The sequence below is a fragment of the Peromyscus eremicus genome, chromosome 23, assembly GCF_949786415.1.
Source record: "Peromyscus eremicus chromosome 23, PerEre_H2_v1, whole genome shotgun sequence".
NCBI classification, from domain to species: Eukaryota; Metazoa; Chordata; class Mammalia; order Rodentia; family Cricetidae; genus Peromyscus; species Peromyscus eremicus.
The window spans coordinates 23,999,916-24,018,932 of NC_081438.1; the positions used below are offsets into that span (position 1 = coordinate 23,999,916).

The following is a 19,017-nucleotide window of genomic DNA, read 5'->3' on the forward strand; positions in this document are numbered from 1 at the left end:
CGCAAAGCTACACAGAGAAACCCTGTCTCGAAAAACCAAAAAAAAAAAAAAAAAAAAAAAAAGGGACCTACGGCTTTAATGTTAAAATAAAAAAGCTTTAAAAAAATAATTTATAATAGCCAAAACCTGGAAACAACCTAGATGCCCATCAACTGAAGAATGGATTAAGAAAATGTGGTACATATTCACAATGGAGTACTACTGAGCAGAGAAAAACAATGAAAGCATGAAATTTGCAGGCAAATGGATGGAACTAGAAAATACCATCCCAAGTGAGGTAACCCAAACCCAGAAGGACAAACATGGTATGTACTCACTCATAAGTGGATACTAGATATAAAGCAAAGAACAATCAGACTGCAACCCACAGATCCAGGGAGGCTACAGGAATAGCAGGGCGGACCCTAGGATGACTGTGGCTTATAATAAGTTTTAGTTTTAGTCAATCACTGGGCAAGCATCAGTGAGACATTTCACTATTAGCATAAGAATTTGTACTGTATCAAGCTGATGATAGAAAAATAAAATAAAATATTAAAGAAAAAAGTACACCCCAGGAAAAAAAATAATAATAAAAATAAAAACAAGCCGGGCAGTGGTGGTGCACACCTTTAATCCCAGCACTCGGGAGGCAGACGCAGGCAGATCTCTGTGAGTTCAAGGCCAGCCTGGGCTACAGAATGAGTTCCAGGACAGGCTCCCTCCAAAGCTACACAGAGAAACCCTGTCTCAAATAAATAAATAAATAAATAAATAAATAAATAAATAAATAAATAAATAAAAACCAGAGGGCTCAAAAGCTTGCTCAACAGTTAAGATCACAGAAAATCCATGTTCTCCCCAGCACCCTCATCAGGCTGCTTACAACTGTGACTCCAGCTACAGGGCCCTCTTCTGGCCTTCTGGGGCACCTGCACTCACATGTGTACATACCCACATGCAAACACACAAACATACACATAATCAGAAATGAAATATGCATTTAAAAATCTAGGTCTCTTTCTTTTATGTGTTTGAGTGTTTCGCTTGCATGTATGTATGTGATAATGTGTATTGTGTGTGTGCCTGGTGCCCTTGGAGGTCAAAAGAGGGCTTCAGACTTCCTGGCAATGGTCAACCTCGGGTGATGTTCTTGGTGACATACACCTTGGATTTTTGGTGTTTTTTTGTGTTTTGAGGCAGGGTCTTACTGTGCAGTTCTGGCTGTCCTGGAACTCACTATGTAGTCTAGGCTAGCCTTGAACTCACAGAGATCTGCCTGCGTCTGCCTCCCAAATGTGCTTACCAGCATGTGTTTAACACCAGCATGTGTTTAACTCCAGCACTCAGAGGCAGAGGCAGATGGATCTCTGAGTTTGAGGCCAGCTTGACCTATAGATGGAGTTCCAGGACAGTAGCCAAGGGCTACACAAAGAAACAAAAAAGACATACCGCCGATGGGAGAATTCCCACAGAGCTACAGCCGCTTTGACTCCGGAGTGCTAGCACCTAGCTTAGATCTGTCCTTTGTGATTGCTACCTCCTGTCTCCTGGACCTTCTGTTTGAAGTCTTATCTGAGAGTTTCCTAGGGGATCAAAGCCTATGCAAACTTAGATTAGGAACAGCCCAGGACACCTGGGAATTCCTTTCCTGAGAATTTGCATATCAGAATTGACTCGCTAAAGGTGTGAATTGTGTACCGATAAAAGGGCCCTTTGCTAAACTGGAGCGGTTCAGTCCTTAGAGGTGAATCCCCGCCCCCTGCAGCTGGGAAAGGTAGATTCATCCTTGAGGTGCCACTGTCTCTTGATTCCACAGACTCACGTGAACACCTACACCTGATATACAATATACCACCATCTTGGTTGGGTTTTTTTGTTTGTTTGTTTTTGGAAACAGGGTCTCTCATTAGTCTGGAACTCACTAACCGGGCTTGGCTAGCTGGCCAAGTCTGTCTCTGTCTCCCCAGGACTGAGATTACAAATAAATATTGTCACACCCAGGTTTGTTTGGCTTTTTTTCTTTTTTTTTTTGACCTATGAGTCAAACTCAGGTCCTCATACTTGGAGAGCAAGCACATTACCAACTGAGCCATCTCTCCAGCCCAGGCAAAAGGGGCTTAAGCAACCTAAGCAAGTGCGCAACAAAATTCAACCATTCACACAAAGATACACGAGAACCAGAAGTTCAATTTAGATCATAGCTACATTACTAATTATTACACATAAGGGATAGCTTGCATTCAGATTTTTTTTCCCTTACTACTAAAAGAATTTTGAGGACTATACATACTTAAAAAGTAATTTGTCAGGGCTAAAGAGTTGACTCAGAGTTAAGACATGGGTTGCCAGGTGGTGGTGGCGGCTGTGGCAGCGCATGCCTTTAATCCCAGCACTTGGGAGGCAGAGCCAGGCAGATCTCTGTGAGTCTGAGGCCGCCAGCCTGGTCTACAGAGTGAGATCCAGGACAGGCACCAAAACAACACAGAGAAACCCTGTCTCGAAAACAAACAAACAAACAAACAAAAAAGAAGAAAAAAAAAAAAGACTTGAATTGATTGCCAACATCCATGTGACAACTAACAACCCTCTGTTAACTCCAGTTCCAGGAAATCCAACACCCACTTCTGGCCTCCTTGAGCACGCCAGTCATCCATGTGGTGCACATACATGCAGGCGAAGCAACCATACACCTAAAATAACATTTTTTTAAAGTTTCTTTTTTTTTTTTCTTTTTACTTATTTATTTTTCTGAGACAGGGTTTCTCTGCAATATGAACTGAATCTCTAAGGGAGGGGCAGCCATCTAGAGCTACCAGGGACTGCTGTATCGTGAGGCAGACATGGAATGTTGTTGGTCTGCAGCCAAAATTATCTTGGGCTATATCTAGGCCTTTTATCTTGGATCAGTTACCTAAACTCTCCTATCTGACCTAAATTCTAATAGATAAAGTCCAGGGGGTATCACGAAGTTGAACTTACTTTTAGATTCCACCAATCTAAAAGTGACATTACTAGATGATACCATTGAGTCTAGCGGTGATTTCCTGCTCACTGTAGCCCAGATACCTGAAGCTAACCAGCCTTGTATTTGGTAAATGCATCAGCTTATGACTTGTAGCCTGGTTTGGTGGTACATGCTTGTGATGTGACCCCTGGAGAACCAGAGAAGAAAAGACATCCTATCTTTTTTTTTTTTTTTTTTAAGATTTATTTATTTATTATGTATACAGCATTCTGCCGGCATGTATGCCTGCATTCCAGAAGTAAACACCAGATCCCATTACAGATGTGAGCCACTATGTGGGTGCTGGGAATTGAACTCAGGATCTCTGGAAGAGCAACCAGTGCTCCTAACCTCTGAGCCATCTCTCCAGCTCCCATCCTATCTTTTTTATTTTTTATTTTTTTGGTTTTTCGAGACAGGGTTTCTCCATGTAGTTTTGGTGCCTGTCCTGGATCTTGCTCTGTAGACAAAGATGGCCTCGAACTCACAGAGATCCGCCTGGTCCTACCTCCCAAGTGCTAGGATTAAAGGCATGCCCCACCCATCTGGCTAGACATCCTAGCTTTAAAAAAACAGAAAAAACAAAAAAAGACAAAAACCTGCCAGGCCATGGTGACTCACCTTTAATCCCAGCACTCTGAAGGCAGAGGCAGGCAGATCTCTGTAAGTTTGAGGACAGCCTGGTCTACAAAGTGAATTCCAGAACAGCCAGGATCCATTATACAGAGAAACCCTGTCTCAAAACAAACAAACAAACAAACAAAAACCCCAAAATTATTTATTTGTTATGTTATATGTGTATGTGTGTACAGGTGCCCGTGGAGTCCAGAAGAGGGCATCAGAGATCCTGGGAGCTGGAGTTACAAGTGTGAGCCACCTGATGAGGGTCCTGGGAACTGAACAGGGGTACTTTATAATAGATGTGGTGGTTTGAAAGAAAATGGCCCCCAAAGGGAGTGGCACTATTAGGAGGTGTGGCCTTGTTGGAGTGGGTGTGGCCTTGTTGGAGTAGGTGTGGTCTTGTTGGAGGAGGTGTGGCCTCATTGGAGTAGGTGTGGTCTCGTTGGTGGAGGTGTGGCCTTGTTGGAGGAGGTGTGGCCTTGTTGGAGGAGGTGTGTCACTGTGGGGGCAGGCTTTGAAGTCTCTTTCCTCAAGCTTCACACAGTGTGACAGTCAGTTGACTTCCTGTTGCCTACAAGATGTAGCACTCTCAGCTCCAGCACCATGTCGGCCTGCACACCGCCATGCTCCCTGTCATGATGATAATGGACTAAACCTCTGAACTGTAAGCGAGCCACCTCGATGAAATGTTTTATTAGAGTCGCTGTGGTCATAGTGTCTCTTCACAGCAATAAAAACCTAGGTGGTGGCGCACGCCTTTAATCCCAGCACTCGGGAGGCAGAGCCAGGCGGATCTCTGTGAGTTCGAGGCCAGCCTGGGCTACCAAGTGAGTTCCAGGAAAGGCGCAAAGCTACACAGAGAAACCCTGTCTCGAAAAACAAAACAAAACAAAACAACAACAACAAAAACCTAAGACAATAGAGCAGCAAGCGCTCTTAATACTAAGCTATCTCTCAAGCTCCCACATCTTAGAATAAATTTTTTTTTACATTTATTTATTTAGTGTGTGTGTGTGTGCGCGTGTGCGCTGCCGGCATGTGGAGGTCAGAGGACAACTTGCCTAAGTTGTTTCTCTCCTCCCACCAAGTGGCTCTTGGGGCTCAAACTCAGCCTGTCGGTCTTAGCAGCAAGCCCCTTTACCTGTTGAGTCATTACTGAGGCCCCTTTTTCAATGTTCTTTACTTCCTTGTATTATTAATGTGTGTGTGTGGGGGGGGGTGCAGGCACGCTGTGGCGCATGTGTGGAGGTCAGAGGTCAACTTTCTGGAATCAGTCCTCTCCTTTCACCGGGCTGAGGCTGTGTCTCTCTACCCAAGGCTTACTGAGAGCTTCCAGGTCATTCTTTTTTTTTTTTTTTTTTTTTTTTGTTTTTTTGTTTTTCGAGACAGGGTCTCTCTATGTAGCTTTGCGCCTTTCCTGGAACTCACTTGGTAGCCCAGGCTGGCCTCGAACTCACAAAGATCCACCTGGCTCTGCCTCCCGAGTGCTGGGATTAAAGGCGTGCGCCACCACCGCCCGGCTCCAGGTCATTCTTGAATCTACCTCCCATCTTGCCAGAGGTATGCGCTGGGATTACAGACAGATGTCACCACATACGCTTTTTTTTTTTTTTTTTTTTTTTTTTAACATGAGTTTGAGGTATCGAACTCGAGTCTTCAGGAAGCTATTTGACAAACATGTTTACCAACTAATGCCAGTGGCTCTCAACCTGTGGGTCTCGACCCCCTGGGTTGCATGTCGGATATTTGCATTACGATTCATTACAGTAGCAAGATTACAGTTATGGAGTAGCAGTGAAATAATTTTATGGTGGGGGTCACGGAAAGGATGAACGGCGCTAGTTGGTCGGCGGAAAAGTCACGGGCCATGGCTACCAGAGTTAGAATGGGCTTTTATTAGAAAGAAGAGCACGGGGCTGGAGAGATAGCTCAGAGGTTAAGAGCACTGCTTGTTCTTCCAGAGGTCCTGAGTTCAATTCCCAGCAACCACATGGTGGCTCACAACCATCTGTAATGAGATCTGGCTCCCTCTTCTGGCCTGCAAGCATACATGCAGGCAGAACACTGTATACGTAATAAATAAATTAATCTAAAAAAAAAAAAAAGAAAGAAAGAAGAGCGGGGCTGGGGATTTAGCTCAGTGGTAGAGCGCTTGCCTAGCAAGCACAAGGCCCTGGGTTCGGTCCTCAAAGGAAGAAGAGGGGATAGGAGGGAGAAGCCAGGCCTGGTGGCGGAGGGAAGCGGGGCAGAGCAGACAGCAAAGAGGAAACAGAAAGAGAGGGTGGGGGTCCATGTCCAGCCTTTTAAGGCAGGGACAGAGTCGCCTGCGCCCCCTGATGATGTAAGACATTAGAGACATTAGACCCGGAAAAGTAAGAGCAGGACCCTAACAGTCACCACAACATGAGGAATTGTATTAAAGGGTCACAGCATTTGGAAGGTTGAGAACCACTGAGATAAACAATCTCACCAGCTTGTGCTGGTTTTTTGTTTGTTTTTATTTTATTTTTTGGTGCACTAGCATTTTGTTTGCACGTGTGTCTGTGTGAGGGTGTCAGGTCCCCTGGAACTGGAGTTACAGATAGTTGTGAGCTGCTCTGTGGGTGCTAGGAATTGAACCCAGGTCCTCTGGAAGAGCAGCCAGTACTCTTAACCGCTAAGCCAGCTCCCCAGACCATAATTACATCTCTTTATTTGTATGTCTGTCTGTGGACACATGCATGCCATGGCAAGTGTGTTGGAGGCAAAGGAGAACTTTGGGGAGTCTTCAGGCTTGACAGTAAGGGGCTATAACTACTGGACCATTCTGGTCTCACATAGCCCATACTGACCTTCACCAACTCACCTTGTAGCTGAAGTTTTTGTTTTGTTTTGTTTTGTTTTGTTTTTACTTCGATCCCCCTGCCTCTAATTTTAAAGTACCAGGATTATAGATATGAACCACCACCCTGGTTTATACAGGAGATAACCAGGGTTTCATGCATGCTCGGCAAGCATGCTGTCTGCTAAGCTGCACCATCAGCCTCTGATGGCTACATCTGAATATTAAATATTCTAGGAACCAGGAGCATTGGCTTACCATGTAGACCATGTTAGCCTTGGACTTCAGTACTGAGAAGCCTTGCCTCTCAGAGTACTGGAGGTTCACGCTTGCGGAGCTCTGACATAGGGGCTTATTGTGTAGGCCAGGCTGACCTTGAATTCAATTTCCTACTGCCAAGATCTCCTCAGTGTTGGAATTATATGTGTGTGCTACTATGTCCAGCACGCATCTGATTTTTTAAAATGTATATATATTTTTAAAGATTTATTTATTTATTATGTATACAGTGTTCTGCCTGCATGTATGCCTGTAAACCAGAAGGGGCACCAGATCTCATTACGAATGGTTGTGAGCCACCATGTGGTTGCTGGGAATTGAACTCAGGACCTGTGGAAGAGCAGCCAGTTCTCTTAACCACTGAACCATCTTTCCAGCCCTAAAGTGTATATTTTATATGTATGAATGTTTTGTCTGCATGTATATGTGTGTACCACATGCATGTCTGGTGCCTGCAGAGGCTTGAAGAGTCTGTTGGATACCCTAGAGCTGGAGTTAGAGATGGTTATGAGCCACTAGAGGATGCTGGGAATTAAACCTGGGTCCTCTGGAAGATATATATATCTCCAAAGTACAGGAGGATATAGTAGAGAGCATCTGCAGTCCTGTCAACTCAGGAGGCTGTGTGGGGTGGGGTGGGCAGAGATTGAGTGCAAGAGTTCACGACTCATCTGTCAAGCATAATTCCAATTAAAAAAATGAAAGACACTGAGCATGGCCTGTAATCAGCACCTAAAATGATGAAAAAAAAAAGTTGGAAAGCAGACAGGTGGTGATGACACATGCATTTAATCCCAGCACTCAGGAGGCAGAGGCAGGTGGATTTCTGAGTTCGAGGCCAGGCTAGTCTACAAAGTGAGTTCCAGGACAGCCAGGACTGTTACACAGAGAGACCCTGTCTCAAAACAAACAAATCAACAGACAGACAGAATGCAGCTGGAGTTGTAGGACTGAAGCCCCATCTCTGACTGACAGGTTAGGTTTGGCCACTTGTCCCAGTATACCTATTCAGAGACAAGCAAGTCCCACATCTGTAATCCCAGTACTCAGCAGCTGGAGGCAGGGTGGTCAGGTGTTCAAGACCAGCCTGGACTACATAAGAATCTGCCAAGAGCTGGGCGGTGGTGGCATATGTCTTTAATCCAAGTACTCAAGAGGCAGAGGCAGGCGGATCTCCAAGTTCGAGGCCAGCCTGGTCTACAGATTGAGTTCCAGGTCAGCCTAAGTTGTTACACAGAGAGACCCTGTCTCGAATGCTCCAGGTGCCAGGGCTGGGAATGTAGCTCAGTCGGTGGAGTCTTGCCTAGCATGAATGAGGTCCTGGGCTTGCACCCCTAACACCACTTCAACAGGGAGTGGAGATGTAGACTTTTATTCCCCGAATTCAGGAAGTGGAGGCAGGAGGATCAGAAATTCAAGGTCATTTGTGGCTACATAACCAGTTCAGGGATATGTGGCCCTGTCTTAACGTTCACTAATTCATTGCTTTCATTAATTAATTTAGTAGCCACACTTCCTTCTTTTATTATAGCTGGCCTCCTCTCAGATGGGCTGTACTCATATTTCATGGATAAGTCAGCTGTGGTGGCACAGGCCTGTAATCTAAGCATTTAGGAAGCTAAGGCAGGATAAAATTTGAGACTGGCTGGGGCTGCATTGGAAGGTCCTGACAAAGAGAAGAAGTGGGAGGGACTGGGGAGAAGACCCAGTGGCTAAGAGCTCTTGCTATGCAAGCCTGAGGACCTGGGTTCAAATTCCCAGAACCCTCCTGAAAAGTTGGGTATAGTTGTTGTTGGTGGCATACACCTTTCATCCCAGCACTCAGGAGGCAGAAGCAGGCGGATCTCTGTGAGTTCGGGGCCAGCCTGGTCTACAGAGCGAGTTCCAGGACAGCCAGGAATACATAGAGAAACCCTGTCTCAAAAAAAAAAAAAAAAGAAAGAAAGAAAGAAAGAAAGAAAGGAAGAAAGAAAAGAAAAGAAAAAAAAAGCTGGATGTCTTTGTCTTTAATATCAGGGCAGTGCAGGGGTGGGGGTTGGGGTGTGAAGACCGGAGGACCACTGGGGCTTACGGGCTGTCAGCCTAGATCCAGGTTCAGTGAGAAACCTTGTCTCAGGAAACACAGTAGAGAATGGTAAGAACGGGAATCTTGTGTACTCTGACCTCCTCACTGACACAGGCACAGACAACTCACACTGCATACACACACTATACACATGTGTACTCACCATCAAAAAAGGAAAGAAGAAAATAATACAGTGCCCACGGAGGTAGTAAAGGTACATTTTAGTCCATTCAGGGTTTTTTGGTTTGGGTTTGGTTTTTGTTTTTTTTGAAACAGTGTTTCTCTATGTAACAGCCCTGTCTGTCTTGGAACTCACTCAGTAGACCAGGCTGGCCTTGAACTCACAGAGATCCACCTGCCTCTGCCTCCTGAGCGCTGGGATAAAAGGCGTGTGCCACGGCCGCCGCCGCCGCCGCCGCCGCCAAGCTCCATTTTTTTTTTTTTTCTTTTTTTGTTTTTCTTCAAACAGTGTCTTCTTAAGTTGTCCAGGCTGGACCAACAAGAACACTCAGTGAATAAAAGGCACTTGCCATCAAGTCTGAGGACTTGCGTTCGATCCTGGGACCCACATGGGAGACAGAACTAAATAGTCCAGGCGGGTTGGGAACTCAGCATCATCTGAACTGTATCACCAAGGCTGGGATTACAGGCACACAGGCCCACTCTCAGCCTGAGCCAGGCCTTGATCCATGCCTTACAACTGACCACTAAAGAAGATGGGGAGGCTGGAAGGCAGTCAAAGTATTTGAGAATAACCCGCGTGTGGATCCCTGGGGTTCCCTGGCAATCTCCAGGTTCAGTGCCTCCTTTAAAAAAAAAAAAAAAAAAAAAAAAAAAGGTTGAGGATTTAGGTTAGTGGTAGCAAGGGCAAGGCCCTGGGTTCAATCCTCAACTCCAAAAAAAAAAAAAAAAAAAAAAAAAAAAAAAGGCAGTGGGCTGGTGAGATGGCTCCGTGGGTAAAGGGTCTGGCTGTGCAAGCCCTGGCAACCAGAGTTAGATCCCCAGGATCTACATAAAGGTGAAAAGAGAGAACCAACCATGAAGTTGGATCTGTACACCATAACAAGTATGTCTACACATGTGCCACATACACACACCATAAGTTAAACAAACAAGTAATTTTTTTTTTTCAAGACAGGGTTTCTCTGTGTAGCTTTGGAGCCTGTCCTAGATCTCGTTCTGTAGACCAGGCTAGCCTCGAACTCACAGAGATCTGCCTGCCTCTGCCTCCCGAGTGCTGGGATTAAAGGTGTGTGCTACCGTTGCCTGACCCAAACAAGTAAAAAAAATTTTTTCTATCTTTAATATTTTTATTTAATACAAAGTGTCAGAAACTCCACAATTTTTAACTTGGAAACAATATAAGTAAATCACTCATTACGCTGGCATTTTAGTAAGTCTTTGAAATTTTGTGCATTATATCATGATACAAGCATTATGGAAAATATGAACCAATTTGAAATGTATCACAAAAGAAATATGACACATTAATTTCAGTATATTTTAACATGCTTTTTCTTAGTAACTTGGAAATACAATGTTACCACCAAAAAAATTAATAAAAAACACATGTTAACTGTCTCATTATAATAATGCCTATAAAATATAGTTTGATATATTTACCAGTATCACTACTAAAAACCAAATTCAATTACTTTTATCTGTGGTCAGACTGAAACCGAGTATGACCTCACTTAAAAACGAAAACAATATAAGGATCTAAGCCATTGCTTTCACTAATATTTTACTAATATAAGAAAACATTATGTGTAAATGATTACTTACAGTCTACTCGTTTTGTTAGTCAGTCCATGAAATGCAGTCGTTTTGGCATTTCAACATGTGGAGGGAACGAATTCTAATTATATGTTTGCCATGTCTTTGCGATGCAGTATGCTGTTTCGAGAAATTAACAATACGAGTAAGATTTTTTATTGATTGATTGGTTTTTCGAGACAGGGTTTCTCTGTGTACCTTTGTACCTTTCCTGGAACTCGCTTTGGAGACCAGGCTGGCCTCGAACTCACAAAGATCCGCCTGCCTCTGCCTGCGAGTGCTGGGATTAAAGGCGTGCGCCACCACCGCCCGGCAGATGCTCAGCTTTTTACACAAACGCTAGGTTCAGATCTGAGCACAGGCGGGCTTGTGTGGTAAGCAACTGGATGACTGAGGCACTTCCTTAGCCCTGTGTAAATTATTAACTATAGACTTTACAGACATTATTTCTAAGCAAGTGTAGGATATGCAAACTGAATTTATAATTATGTTATGTTCTGGAGTATAAAATGAGTTGGACTCAGTACTCACACATGGCTAGTATGTTTCACATCAAATGGGGCACAGCTAATGGAAAAAGAGAAGCAAAATAGGGAATGGTTTATAGAGCTAGGATATGACAGGATTAATAGAATTGGGAGTAAGAGAATTAAAGGAAGTGGGGGAATATTATGGCAAGGACCCTAAATCCCATCTAAAAAATTCACGTGACAAAGGCTGGATAGCCAGCTGGGGACTTCATGGGAAGTAGTGGAAACTTTAGAGCAGGCCTACATCAAGGAAGTAGGGAATTATAATTATGTTCTTGAAGGTTCCAGTGAAACCTCAGAGCCTCTGCTGTCTTTTTTTCCTGGCCCCACTATTAAATCCTGATCGAGCCCCCAAAGCAACCAAAACCAGCCTAAAGTAACTTAGAGGATGAAAACATTGTCTTCAAAAAAACCACCGCCCCTTCCACAAATAAAGGTAGGCAAGGCTGTCATTGTTCTGATTTGTGTGATGTACCAACAGGCAGACCAAACTGTATGGGCAGAGATAGAGCACCCTAGGACCTGATCATCCTGTATTATATGCAATACACATCACTGTGGTCAGTAAAATGAAATATATCAATGGTAGACAAGTGATACACAGGAATTCTCAAAGTCCTCTATTTTTTTTCTAAATTATTCTGTGTAGGAATCAGTTACATACCTATATTCCCTAAGTAATTTCCTACAATGTAAAGAACCTTATATATTGTGTGTGTGGGGGTCCAGGAAATAACATTTAGTACTTAAATAGCACATATCATGCTGAAACTGTGTTGGACTGTGAAATTTATTCGAAGTAAGTGATCCCGTTCATGTCAGCCCTCTCTGCAAGCTCTAGCATCACCTTCAAATGTAGTTGTACAATAGCAAGTTTCCTTTGGTCTAAACTCCCCTGAAAAGGCCACAGTTCATAGCAATGTACAGGGATGGAATAAATCACATATTTTCGCTTCTTCAAGGGTGTTAAATTATTCACAAGCATACACATTGTGATCTGGTCAGAAGCAAAGCACAGGACATGGAGGGAGATGAGTACAACGAATCAGGGCAGGGATAAGGACAGAGACTGCAGAATCAGTTATAAGGCAATGATTTACCTCTAGATGCCGAAGAGTACCAGAAAGATTTCCCGGGAGAGTTTGAAAGGGTTCCAAATCATCCCAATACATTGGGCTGTTGCCAAGATTCAGCAGCTTTAGTGGGGAGGCCTGAGGATTCTGGGCCAGAAATCTGAAGTCTCTGTATGAAAGATCACAGAACGGCAGATACAAGAAATTCAGACCAGGGGGCAGGACTCTGAGCACTCTGTCCAGATGATCTGTGAGAAAGAATGAAGACAAGCTGACTTCCTTAAGGTTGTTCGTATGTCTCAAGTGACCGAGGACATTTTTAAAGACTTTCCCACTCAGAGATCTGAAAGTGACTTTAGGCAGACTGAGGCTCTCTAGGTGGGCCATTGGAGACAGGACATGGGTGATATCACTCAGCAAACCCATATCAATCGATAACTGATCAACACAGTTGAGATCAAGAAATTTCAGGGTGCATTTGCTGTCACACAGTTTATCAATGTGCAAATCTTGACAGCATATGTGCAAGGACCCTGAACTCTCCCTAATTTTAAGCAAAACCAAGAGTTCCTTTTCCACTAAGGAGCCATCTGGGGAAAGGTCCACTAGTAACTCTACAGCCTGGGGAACTGAATCATGGACTCTGGATATACAAAACGAAGCTGTCCTTCAGTTTTCAGGATAGAGCTGTCAGAATAGGCACAAGAATGAAAACAGAAAGGTTCCTTGATGCTGACTTCATGGCATGTGGTCCTACAGTCATTGTCTGGCCTTAAATCTAGGATCCTCAGTTTAGGTCTCCTGTAGGGGTAAGAGGAGATAGACTAGCTGAGAAATAGCCAACAATAATGAAACCAAGTAGAATCAACGATGACATCTAGGAACTAATTCTTTTATCCATAGCTGACACTCCTTGTACTAACTACCAACAAATCTTTCCCATGAAAATTCAACCTCCTTCCCCCACCCCAATCCTTTATACACCTTAAATCCTCTCCAGTCTTCAAGTTCCTGTCTTTCTCTTATGTAACAACTGTAACGTAAATCCATCAATAGAACCCTCAGTAACAGATTTCATAGTGAACATTGAATACCATCAGTCTTTATGTGTTACCAAGTCTGGGGCCAATGGCCTGGCCTCGCACAGAAATCTTCAGCATTTACTTGTTACTCTTTTCAGGGAGAGTAGCAGGCTGTGGTATAACCGCCTGTGTCTCTCCATGTTCCTATTATACAGTCTTACTGAGAAGCAGAGTTCTTTGCAGAACATACTGGAAGATTCTCAATCATGGCTTTCAGGAGTTCATGTTGAGGCTCCTGTACAGTTAATGACCCAACATGGAGACAATAAAAGGGCCAACCTTTCACCAACTCACTCAGTGTATTCTCATGCCCACCCTTGAAAGCAGCAATGAACAGTGGAACAAAACAGGTCTCTTGGAGTGGGATTACTCAATGTTTCAAATAAATCCTACAGAATATTTCTTAATTACAAAGAGAAAAGGAAGCTCTTTGGATTGGAAAATAAATTGGCATGTAACAACCATAACAACCGAAGTGACCAGAGAAAATATCATTCCCCATAGGTCAAGTCAAAATCATGGATCAAGAGCCGGGCGGTGGTGGCGCACGCCTTTAATCCCAGCACTCGGGAGGCAGAGCCAGGAGGATCTCTGTAAGTTCAAGGCCGGCCTGGGCTACCAAGTGAGTTTCAGGAAAGGTGCAAAGCTACACAGAGAAACCCTGTCTCGAAAAACCAAAAAAAAAAAAAAAATCATGGATCATCAGATAGTAGTGAGCTATGAGAACACAGTGTCACTTCTGTGATGTTACCACTGTCGATACATAATCTTAATCTACTCATGAGGCAAGGGAATTTAAGGACAAACTACAAAATAGCCAGTTTGTGTCAAGTTTATCACAAAGACTGAAGAACTATTCCCAAAAGAGGGAGACTAAAGACCCATGACTATTGTAGGAGGTCTCAGGATTCAAGGATAGTCATGAAACATTGTTAATTACCAGAGTTTGATGGGTATGATTATGATGATTTGTAGGAAAACCACACTAATACAGTAGAAGGTAAAAGGGTATCAGGTCAGCACTTACCCTAAAAGGGCCAGAAAAAAAAATCTTATTTATAAATTCTATTTGCATTTTTTCTGTAAATGAGATTATTTTGAAATAAAATAGTAATTAAGTTTATCAAATAAAGTAATTACAATTTAAAAAAAAAAGTCTCTTGGAATATCCTCCAGAGCTTGGATTGCTGCAGACTCATTTTTCAGCAGACTCTGGATAGCAAGATCTAACAGTGTCTTTGGGTCCTTTGCGTCCATCTTTGTGAACCTTCTGGGTGGTTCAGTGCTGGTGAAATGGAGAATCCTGAGTTGCAGGTCCACGAAGGCCTTCAGGTGCAGCAGCCTCCTCCCTCACACAGATGGTCTAAGTTTCAGAGGCTTAGTCCATGACCATCCAGGTGAGGAGTATGGTGACAGGCAGGCAGGCAGGCATGGTGTTGGAGCAGTATCTGAGAGCTTACTTCCTGATCTGAGTGGGAGAGTGGGATGAGTCTACCAACTTTTTCACCGCCTCAGGCACAGCAGCTGCGTATCTCCAGCTGAGAGCGAGAGGTCTTTGAAAAGCCATGTGAGAACAAGTAAAATTTTAAGGTGAAGTTGGGTTTTGTTTTGTTTTTTTTTTTAAATCCCATTACTCAGAAGGCAAAGGCACAGAGATGTCTGTGAGTCTGAGACCAGTTCATAGTTCCAGGCCGTCCAGGGGTACAAAGTAAGACCCTGTCTCAAAAACAAAACAAGCCGGGAAGTGGTGGCGCACGCCTTTAATGCCAGCAATCAGGAGGCAGAGGCAGGCGGATCTTTGTGAGTTCGAGGCCAGCCTGGTCTACAGAGCGAGATCCAGGAAAGGCACAAAGCTACACAGAGAAACCCTGTCTTGAAAAACAAAAAACAAAACAAAACAAACAAAAACTAGCAAAGACGCAATTGCCATTGAGGAAGACACCTGTCGCCAGCCTTTGGCCTCCACACGCACATAGTCAAATGCACAGGTACACACATGCAGATCACACACACACACACACACACACACACACACACACACACACACACGCAGAGTAGAGCCTATGTGGTCACAGGAAGTGCCACAGCGCACAGCTCACAGAGCAAATGGCAAGCAGTAGCTGGCGCTGGCTATAGCTCTGACTCGGAAAGTCACTGTGGACCAGGTGTAGGTCTGGCTGGGGAATCACTCCGGCCTGGATCACAGTGGTCCTTCAGTGCCAGCCAAGAAGTCTGTGGCAGACACGCTGGTCAGGATGCCTGTCATTCCAGGCTCCGTTTCCAGGCACCATTACATCACCCACTCAGACAGGCCCAACCAAGCTGCCCGCTTTGTTCCCCCTAGATAATGTCTCTGTCTTAATGTGTTTCCTATTGCTATGACAACGATCATGACTCAAAGCAATTTGGGGAGGAGAGTGTTTATTTGGCTTACACATTCTGATCATGGTTCATCATGGAGAGAAAGAAGTCAGGGCAGGAACTCAAAGCAGGAACCTGAAGGCAGGAACTGAAGCTGAGGTCATCGGGGAACACTGCTTACTGGTTTGCTCCCCAAGGCACAATTGTGCATCCCGCTTTCTTTACTTTTTCGGGGGGGGGGGGAGGTGGGGGATGTGTTTCAAGACAGGGTTTGTTTGTATAACAGGCCTGGCTGTCCTGGAACTTGCTCTGTAGACCAGGCTGGCCTCCAACTCACAGAGATCCACCTGCCTCTGCCTCCCGAGTGCTGGCATGAAAGCTGGGCACCACCACCACCCAGCTGTGTTTGACTGTTTAAAACTGTCAAACTTGGGAAGGTTAAGAGCACTTGCTGCTCTTTCAGAGGACTGGAGTTGGTTTGCAGCACGTACATGAAGGCTCACAAACATCTGTAACTCCAGTTCCAGGGAGCCCAGTGCCCTCTTCTGGATCTGCAGGCACTAGGCATGTGCATGGTGAACATACACACTTGCAGACAAACATGTATGCACATAAAATAATAATAAGTAAATCTTAAAAGAGGAAAAAAAAACACTGGGGAGCTAGAGAGATGGTTCAGTGGTTTAAGCACTGGCTGCTCTTCCAGAGGACCCAGGTTCAATTCCCAGCATCCACATGGCAGCTCACAGCTGTCTATAACTCCAGTTCCAGGAGATCTGACACCCACATACAGACAGACAGACAGACATGCAGGTAAAATACCAATGCACATGAAATAAAAACAAATAAATTGCCAGGCATGGTGGTGTATACCTTTAATGCCAGAAACTGGGAGGCAGGAGGCAGGTGGATCTCTGAGTTTAGGCCAGCCTGGTCTACAGAGCAAGTTCTAGGACAGACAGAGAAACTCTGTCTTGGGGAGTGGGGGGAAGAAGGCAATTATTCATTAAGGGGCTAGAGAGATGCTCTACAGTTAAGAGCACTTGCTGACCTTGCAGAGGACTGAGGTTCGGTTCCTAGCACCCACTTCTGGCAGTTCCTGATGGTCTGTAATGCCATCTCCAGGAAATCCGACACCCTCTTCTGACTTCCTTGTGTACCTGCACAGATATGAGCGTACACAGACACACTGATATACATGTAAAGATCAATCCAGACCACCATAACCTGGGCTAGTCCCCTGTCTCCCAACATCTGGATCATCAGCAACATCACACAGAACCCCAGGGTCCCATGTAAAAATCCCAGCAGGTGTGGCCTCAAGTCCCTAGAAACATGAAGCTGTGTGTCCTTTGAGTTGGGGGTAATGCGAGTCCTCTCAGAGAACAAGGACTTGGGGAAGGCTGTCACTGTAAGGAAGAAAATGGGTCAACAAAGAGGTGGGGATGGTCTGTTGAACATGGCTAGGCTACTGATAGCCTCCAGGGGAGTAGGCAGTTCACAAGCTTCTATGATATAGAATTGATTGATTATTGAATTGAATGGTACTTTCTTTGTTTTGACACAGGGTCTATCTTAGTTTCTTTTCTTTTTTCTTTCTTTTTTTTTTTTTTTTTTTTTTTTTTTTTGGTTTTCCGAGACAGGGTTTCTCTGTGTAGCTTTGGTGCCTGTCCAGGATCTCTCTCTGTAGACCAGGCTGGCCTCGAACTCACAGAGATCTGCCTGCCTCTGTCTCCCGAGTGCTGGGATTAAAGACATGTGCCACCACCGCCTGGCTATATTAGTTTCTTTTTCCATTTGCTGTGATAAAATACTCTGATAAAAGCCATTTTAAAGGAGTGCTTGCCCTGGGTTTGGTCCTCAGCTCCAGAAAAAAAAAAAAAAAAAGCCATTTTAAGCCAAGCATGGTACCATACACTTTTCATTCCAACATTTGGGAGATGTAGGTAGGTAGGTAGGTCTCTGTGAATTTGAGACCAGCTGAGTTCATTTAGCAGGTTCCAGGCCAGACAAAAAAGAAACTTAAGGGAGAGAGAATTAATCTTGGCTCACTATTTAAGATCTGGACCGTCATGGTGCAGAAGTTAAGATACCAGACTCTTGAAGCAGCTATCACAGCACATCTACAACCAGGAAGCAGAGAAAGACTGATGTTGCTACTCAGTGGTCTCGCTCCCCTTACACAGCCCAGACTCTGCTGCCCAGGGAAAGGTCCCGCCCACAGGTAAAATGGCTCTTCCCTTGTGGTGGTGCATTGATTAATCGCAGAAGTCCAGAGACACAGGCAGGTGATTTCCAGTGAGAGCTCTAAGCTCAGACAGGGCTACACGGTGAGACCCTTTAATATCATCAAGATGATGCCTTCCAGGCATGGCTGGAGACTCATTTTCCAGGTGATTCTGGATATTCCCCAGGCAACTCCAGATCCACCAAGTTCACAATTAGCAATAGTCATCACAGAGTCTCACATAGCCCGGTCTGTCCTCACATTTGCTATGTGACCCTGGATGACCTTGAATTTCTGATCCTCCTGCCCCTGTACCTCTTGGTGTTAGGGTTACAGGCATGCACCACCACACCAGGTTTTATGCAGTGCTACTACTCGAACCCAAAGCTTCATGCATGCCTGATAAGCACTCTACCAACTGAGCTAAAACTCCAGCCCCGGCTTATTGAACCTAATTATCAAGATCAATGGCATAGCAAGGAAGGAAAAGGGAGGCGGGAAAAGTGACAAGCCTGAGGTGTCCCACCTACATGAGAATGATATAAAAGTCAGCGACAGGAGCTGGAGGGATGGCTCAGTGGTTAAGAGCACTGGCTGCTCTTCCTGAGGACCTGGGTTCAATTCCCAGCACCCACATGGCAGCTCACAACTGTCTATAACTCTAGTTTCAGGGGGTCTGACACCTTTACACCAATGCACATAAAATAAAGTTAAATAAAATTAAAACAGTCTACGGCCATACCACCCTGAACGTGCCCGATCTCGTCTGATCTCGGAAGCTAAGCAGGGTCGGGCCTGGTTAGTACTTGGATGGGAGACCACCTAGGAATACCGGGTGCTGTAGGCTTTAAATAAAATTAAAGTTATAAAAAAAATTAAAAACAAAATCAGGGACAGTCCCTAAAGAAGCCTCAGGTCAGGCCCCAGTTGCAAGTGTCCCTCAGCAGCCCAGGAAGCCCAGGTTACTGACTTACATTGGTCCCCATGCTGGCTCCACCACCAACAGGGCAGCCAGCCATGATTTTTACCCAGGAGCTAAATTTACAGAGCATTACAATGTATCTGGAACTGGGCAATAGTGGTACACACTTTTAATCCCAGCACTCAGGAGTCAGAAGCAGGTGGCTAAGTTTACAGAGCATTACAATGTATCTGGAACTGGGCAATAGTGGTACACACTTTTAATCCCAGCACTC

The 19,017-nt window shown here is 44.6% G+C and overlaps 1 non-coding gene and 1 pseudogene across 1 annotated transcript; one reads left to right on the forward strand and one right to left on the reverse strand.

The window, feature by feature from the left end:
- Positions 1 to 11,868: 11,868 nt before the first annotated feature.
- LOC131898490 (melanoma antigen preferentially expressed in tumors-like) lies at positions 11,869 to 14,490 on the reverse strand (annotated as a pseudogene).
- Positions 14,491 to 18,549: 4,059 nt separating this feature from the next.
- On the forward strand, positions 18,550 to 18,668 carry LOC131898688 (5S ribosomal RNA). The gene has a single exon (XR_009375995.1). It is a non-coding gene; the product is annotated as a 5S ribosomal RNA (ribosomal RNA).
- The last annotated feature ends 349 nt before the right edge of the window (positions 18,669 to 19,017 follow it).